This window comes from Grammomys surdaster, unplaced genomic scaffold (assembly GCF_004785775.1).
Source record: "Grammomys surdaster isolate TR1022 unplaced genomic scaffold, NIH_TR_1.0 126113, whole genome shotgun sequence".
Classification (NCBI taxonomy): Eukaryota; Metazoa; Chordata; class Mammalia; order Rodentia; family Muridae; genus Grammomys; species Grammomys surdaster.
The window spans coordinates 1,255,665-1,262,932 of NW_021620921.1; the positions used below are offsets into that span (position 1 = coordinate 1,255,665).

The 7,268-nt window shown below is 40.2% G+C and overlaps 1 pseudogene; it reads left to right on the top strand.

Annotated features, from left to right (window-relative positions):
* Positions 1-5,128: 5,128 nt before the first annotated feature.
* Positions 5,129-5,821, top strand: LOC114611453 (annotated as a pseudogene).
* The last annotated feature ends 1,447 nt before the right edge of the window (positions 5,822-7,268 follow it).

Genomic DNA, 7,268 nt, shown 5'->3' on the forward strand with positions numbered 1-7,268 from the left:
GTCAACTTGACACAAACCTAGACACACTTGGGAAGAGGGAATCTCAACTGAGGAATTAACTCCATCAGAATTGGCCTATGGGCATATCTTTGAGGCATTTCCTTAATTGCATCAGCCCACTGTAGGAGGTGCCAATCCCTAGGCAGGTCGGCCTGGACTACATAAAAAAGATAGCTGAGCAAGCCAGAGGAAGCAAGCAGTAAGCAATGTTTCTCCACAGTCTCTGCTTTAGTTCCTGTTTCCAGGTTCCTGCTTGTGCCCCTGCTTACTTTCCCCAATGATGGACTGTGACATGAAAGTGTAAGCTATTTAAATAGCTTATTCCCCCAAGTTGCTTTTGGTCATGATGTTTATCATAGTAAAAGGAATCAAACTAAAAAAATAAAAGTACATTTAGCAATTCTCATATTCTCTTTCACGAAACACTTGTTCCTGCTTTTGTTCCATTTTCTAATCCTTTTAATTACTGAGCCTTGAGGGTCCTCTAAATAGTCTAATATTCAAGAGTTTTCTCTTTAGCTTATCTTTTCATCCTCTTATACGGGCTTTCATAAAATAACACTTTTTTTTACAACTTAATGAAGCCCAATTTATCAATTTTGTAATTTTCCATTTATATAGCAAATATAAAACCATGTTGTTAATTATCTTATTTAGAAGTATAGTCAAATTGTTATGGTTACTAGTACCCGCAGTGGCCATTTACAGAATTATTGGAGAATTATTTTTAAAAGTCTCATAACTGAATCACCATTCATGTCATCACAATATAATTGTAAACTGGAACTTCTACATACCCTAGGGAAAAGAGCCTCTGCCTGTGTTTGAGAAACATTTAAGTCATCACAAAGATGACTGCACAATTTCTCAAAATTATATTATGTACAATTATTTTTATTTTTCTTAGGGACAATTATAACATCAGCTAAAACTTTGAACACTAGATTTCATATGTAAAAGAATTAAGAAAATTTTTAATTAAAACAAAGGGAATCAGGATATGAAGAAATGGAGAAAAGTAAATAGTAACAATAAGAAATAAAATCCGCTCTATATGGTCTTAAAACTTAATTTTCTTATGACCAGGATAACACAAAGCTTTCAGTGTTTTTCCTATTACCTACCCAAGTAAAGAGAACCCACATCTGAAGAAGAGGTAAAGAAACAGTATTTTGTTAAATTTAGCTATTATTTTAACCAAATTTAACTAAATTTGCTGTTCCTTAATTCAATCTCAGGATGCCCTGCGTCTGCATCTCTCTGATGTTTCAGGTCTCACAACTGCTATGCTATGGACATTGACCACATTCTCACGCTGCACTGTCACTGTTAGAAAACAAAATAAGGGCTATTTGTCAGGTATAGTTCTTATCTCTGAGAGCCTCAACTTGGAGTTGAACAAAACAAAATATAGATCAAAGTCCGCAGCAATCCAAGAATAACTCATATAAAAGCTATAATAATTATGAAGAACTTTTAATATGGGAATCTTTGCTCTATCCCAATGGTACTTAATGGTGTTTCTTACTTACTTTTCCACTTCACAGACATTTTAGATAGATGTGTGCTTACCATGAGAGTTAGTATTATGTAGTATTTAAAATTGGGCATCTATCAGTCAGTATGCCAGAGTAGGAATCTTGGATATGCTTCTTTTTAGTTATGTGAACTTCAGAATTATTTTTTAAATATTAGCTTCTCTACAGTGTAGCTACTACTATCTACTTTAAAATGTAGTTAGCAAAATTGAGTAACATAAATATATATGCAGACATGCCCAACACAAAGCTCTTAAAACATAACTAAAAAAATAATAAAGTCTAACAATTAAATAGGGTATCAAAAACTTAGTGAGTGTTATACCATATAATTCAGTGTGGGAAAATTTGAGTCTTATCAAAATGTTTTTAAATTCATACCTTGGTTTGAAACAATGGCTATAGACACAGACTATTCATCACATATCCTTTACATCAAAGCTGTAATTATTACCTCTACAGGACTATTAGTAGATTTATTGGTCTACCAAAAGGACTAAATGTCACAGCTGAGCTGCTAATAATTATGTCAGTCTTAGTGAGTGCAGGTGAGATGAGGCTGCATGGATTGGTCACACCAAATGCATCATACAGCATCTTATAAATGTTTGAAGTTTAGTGCTGGTTCAACAAGAAATTGCTGAGGACCTGCCTCAGTTTAAGGGTGGGTCCTGAGGAAGGGGTGAATGGGAGCCATGGAAGAAATGACTCAGAGTCAATGATGGGTGCAAACCGACAGCTCTGCAGTCTGGAGATGGCTCCCCAGCTAGCTCTCTCTTGCAGACCAAAACCCATTCTTTTATTTTTGCATAAGCTACTTTCTTAGGAATTGTATTTGAATCCAATCATTTACCCCAGGTTCCCTCTTGATTATTCCATGAATCAGCATTTTCTGACCTTAATCCCTTGGCTCTAAAGACAGAGCCACATGGTTGAAGCTGCATTCACTGCTTTCTAGAGTTGGAACTCAGTCCCATTGTTCTATTAGACAGACCTTGAACTCAGAAATCTGCATGGCTGTCTCCTGAATGTTGGGGTTAAAAGTATGTCCCATCATGCCTGGGCCTAAGCTTTTATTCACCTAAAACTTGCTCTGTCCCTGGCTGGCCATGAACTCAGAAATCTGATTGTTTTTATCTCCTATTTATAGGCATGTACCACCATGCCTGGGCCTAAGATTTTCATGACCACTATTCCTCAATATCCAGATCAAAAGCCTGTGTCTTCCAGCCTCGAGATCTGGATCATTTCTGGATTGTAGTTCATTCCAAATTAGAAATCCAAACTATTCCTGCAAACACAAACAATAAGTTTAACTGGGTGGGATCCTGCCTGAGATCACCACTAGCTAAATCTGTTTATCTCCTTGAACACAGGATTCGGCTCCATTTCACTTCCTGGTACCCCTTTATTACTTGAATCATACATTTTGTATTTAGTTTAGCAAGCTCTTGTTTTCTTAAACTATTCTTTTCCCTTTCATGATCCAGATTTTTTTCCTCTATTGGCCAAATCATGTCTCCTTCCTTAATGTATTTCTGACAAAGCTGGCTTGTTAGTGCAACTGCCTCTGTTCTTTCAAGTCTATGACTCCCCCTCATACAATTTATAATTGCATCCTTATAATTTTTGTAGTTGGGAAATCCTGTAAAGAACAATTCTCACACTGATTTGTGTATTCTTGAACTCATGTTGTCAAAGTTCTTTCCCACAGCCTTAAGGGCTGTCCTGAAGGTCACAACCACCGAAATGCAGAGGAACACCAGACATACCCTTGCCTCCTGGGATTGTGCTGTTTCTGATTTTCATGGAGTCATTAACCTTGGCAGAGAGAACATTCCCTGATAACCTTGGTACTAAGAACATTCCACAATGGAGGAACATGAAGATATATATATATCTTGTTGATATAACATATATATCATATCATATATATCAACAAACAAGCCTTAAACCTACAGTAACCACACTCGAGAAAACCCATACCCTGTTGGCTCTGCTCCAGGGGCAGGAACTGTGTCATATGGTTCCTTTCACTGCTGTGACAGACCTAGCAAGAATTCTTTGAAGGATCCAGAATAATGAACTAACCTAGTTTGTGTTGTCAAATAATGACCTCTTATATAGACAATATCATTATATAGACAATGTGTTAGGGAGAACAAGTGAAGAAGTAGGAGGCAAGGAAAGTAGTTCAGGAAATAATGTTGTGGGTCAAGGCATCAGCACTTAAGATTTAGAGAAGCAAATAGAAGGGAGAAATGTTTCAAAGGTAGTTAGACATGATTGAATATATATAGGGAAGAGAAAATTCCAAGATTTCTTTCAAATAATTACATACTGTGTCACATGGTACAAGGAGAAGTATAGATAGAGAAACAGGTATAGGAAGAGAATAAAATCAAGGCTTCTGCGGCTGAAGAGAATGACTCAGTGGTAAAGTGTTTGTGGTGCAAGTATGAAGACAAGAGTTCAGTTCCCCAGCACCATATAAAAGCTAGGTGGGAGTAGCAGATGGCTGTAATCACAGCATTCAAGGCAGAAACAAGGGATCCTCAGAGCAAGCTGGATACTATACTGTGGGACTGCTTAAGGGTATCCTGGTTCATGGCTGGGCATGGGCCTGGAACCCTGAGACTCTAAGTGAGAAACGGCAGGCATTCAGCCAGTCCCCAGAACCCAGAGTCCTGATGTGCAGTCTCGTCTCCATAGACCTACATTTTTCAGTCACGTAGGCCATTACAGCCCCTCCCAAAGTGCACAGGTAGAGGGCGTGATCACAGACCTCAGGCCCTAGGGATTTGCACACTAATGAAGGCCAGAGGGTGGAGCAAATTAAGCATGCCTCCCCCTTTCTCCCTCCCTATTTAACTCAGGTCTGCCCTGAGATTCAGGGAGGTACATCTAGATCCATCCACCATCCACCATAACAATAAACCCTTTTGGAACCAAGGACTTCCTCATGTCATTGGGGCCTGCCGTTGCCAAAGCCTCCAGCCTTTGGAACCTTAGACCCTCTCGTGTATATTGGATCTACCACAAGGAAACCCACCGGGACTCCTCCACCGCAGCAGCCTATTTTTTTCCCACACTATACTAGTCAAATCAGTAAGCTCTGGGCTCTAGGGAGAGACCTTGCCTTAATGTATAAAGTAGAAAATAGTTGAGGAAGACATCCAATCCTTAACCTGAAGCCTCCACATACATACACACATGGGTGCTCTCACACACATGCATACACACATGCAAAAAAAGCAACGCTTCTATTACATTGGAGATGGTGCTAGTGGGCAGTGGGTGTAGTGCATGCACTGAAGAGGTAGAGCCAGGTGGATCTCTGAGTTGGAGGCCAGCTTGGTTTCTAGGATATTATGTGAATATATATGAATTGGGTGATCAGACATAGAACACTAGAGCTCAAAAGGAAGTTTAGAACAAGAACAAATGAGGCTTTGATATTAACTAAGGATATGTTGTAGAAACTTGTTTTCTTCAACCTAGCAACACCCTATGATGCCCACCGCCCAAGATCTTCAAGCTATGTGCCCACGAGTTCCCATTTGGACTTTTGCAATCAAGAGGTAACAGTAATGGCCTCAAAATGGAGGGATACTTCATCTTGGTATTTTCACCCAGCATAGGCAAGATACTGGCAGCATTATCACCATGCAGTGCCACCGGAATGCCTATGGAAAGTTCAGGGTTCCCTATTTCACTTCCCCATGGTTCTTCCCTCATGGAGTTCTTCCCTGGGACTCTCTTGCTTATGAGACTTGGCATCCTTGGAACTCTCAAGGCCAGCACACGGCGTGGCAGGAGTCTCCGTACAGTGTTTCCCATCTCAAAAGCCCTGGGCAGCCTCTGTATAATAGCAATAGAACCCAGGTATCCACAAGAGAAAACGAAGCACTGTGTGAAGAGGAAGAGCTGGAGTCGGATTCAGATGATGAAGTGGAGTGCGACCTGAGCAATATGGAAATCACGGAGGAGCTCCCTCCACCAGTACTTCACACAGACTGAGAAGCACCGAGATAGGCAACAGCAGCAGCTAGATTCGGAGTGCCTGAATGACTGTGTGAACATGGACCATGGCCTGTACTTCAACCACCACAGGTCAAAGGAACCCCCATCTGAGAAGCCCTGGGAGCGGAGCCAAGAAGCGCTTATATGGTTACAGTGCTCCCAAGATCCTGGCCATGGAGGCTGCTGTGCAGCTAAGCTTTGATAAGCAATGTGGCAGAAAGCAGCCAAAGTACTGTCCTGTTTTTCCCCTGAAGTTCTGAATCCTGGTCACTGAGACCCTAGGCAATGCCTCACAGTTCCTAGCCTTTCCCTCTTCATCTCTTCTGGACATTTTTCAGAGAAAGAGGCCTGTATACTGACATGGTAGATACAGTCTGTCAGCAGGAAATATACTGTTGCCAACACAAAGAATGTTCACTGACAAAGTGATAATTGTATGTATTGGACTGACTCTCAGTTTTCTCTGAAACAGTCCAGTTCATTGAAATTATTGCCTAGAGATACTGCCTATTGTTTTGCACTTTTAATTTCCTTCTTTACACTGTCCGGAATGTCATAAAAGCCTTAAGTCACATGTCATTTGTTGCTACATGTTTTAGACCAGTTTTCATACAGTGCATGCTAACTACAAACTCTTAAATCTTCCTGCTTCTACCTCCAAAATGCTAGCTTATAGGTTTGCACTGCCCACACTGGGCTTCTGTCCATGTATTTTCTCAGACTGTAGCTCTTTAGATCCCTCTAAAAATGATGCAAGTAAACAGTAAGACAAGTGACACATGTTACTCAGCTAGGTGTCAGCCTACATGCTCTATAAGAGACCTGAGAGTAAATACTCTGGGCTTGGTAGGCCATGTTGTCTGTGTCATAACTGCCTGACCCAATAGCATAAAACCAGCCATTGTTATTGAATAAACAAATGAATGTGACTGTGTTTCAATAAAACTTTATTTGTAAAAAAGAAAAAGAAAAATCTAACAAAAGAGGAGTAAGGTGGAAATAATTCCCTAGAATAGACTGGTAGGAGGGAAGAGAACATTCAATAACAGATAAACTCAGAACGAGATGAGTAGTTTTAAAATGGCATTTTCCACAGAGGATCCCTCAGCATTAACTTCCACAGACAGCTAGAGTGAGACATGGAAATATCTAGTAAGGCTTCAGATCAGTAAGAATGGCTAAAGCTCCAAGTCGTATGTTGGGAGATGGATAACAGAGCCACTGCAACAGATAAGACACACACACACACACACACACACACACACACACGGCTTACCGATCAAGATGAATAAATTACAACCTATTGGGATCTCCTCTAAGAGACAGACAAGGGCATCTTCTCATAATGGCTGTGTGATATCAGAGGAAAGAACAACAAAGGAAAAAAGGTATAGGGTTGGAGAAACAACTCTGGGTTTGCATGGACTAAAGTTCTTGTGATTTGGGAGTTTTAGTACTTAAAAGCCAGAAAGTCTCTGCAAAATGGTGAAGGTTGTTAATTCCACAATATAAGTGGGGGTGGGTGGGGGTTGGAGTGGAAGATTGTCCTCATATATAGTAGGAGCAGAATCTACTAGTACAAATAGTTAAAATTACTAGTTGAATAGTTGAATACTCAGTTTGAAGGGACTAAGCTCAGAGCCAGGCTGATTCCATGACAGATTGAAAACTGACAGTTTGGGAGACTAGGCCTAGGTTTCTGTTTCC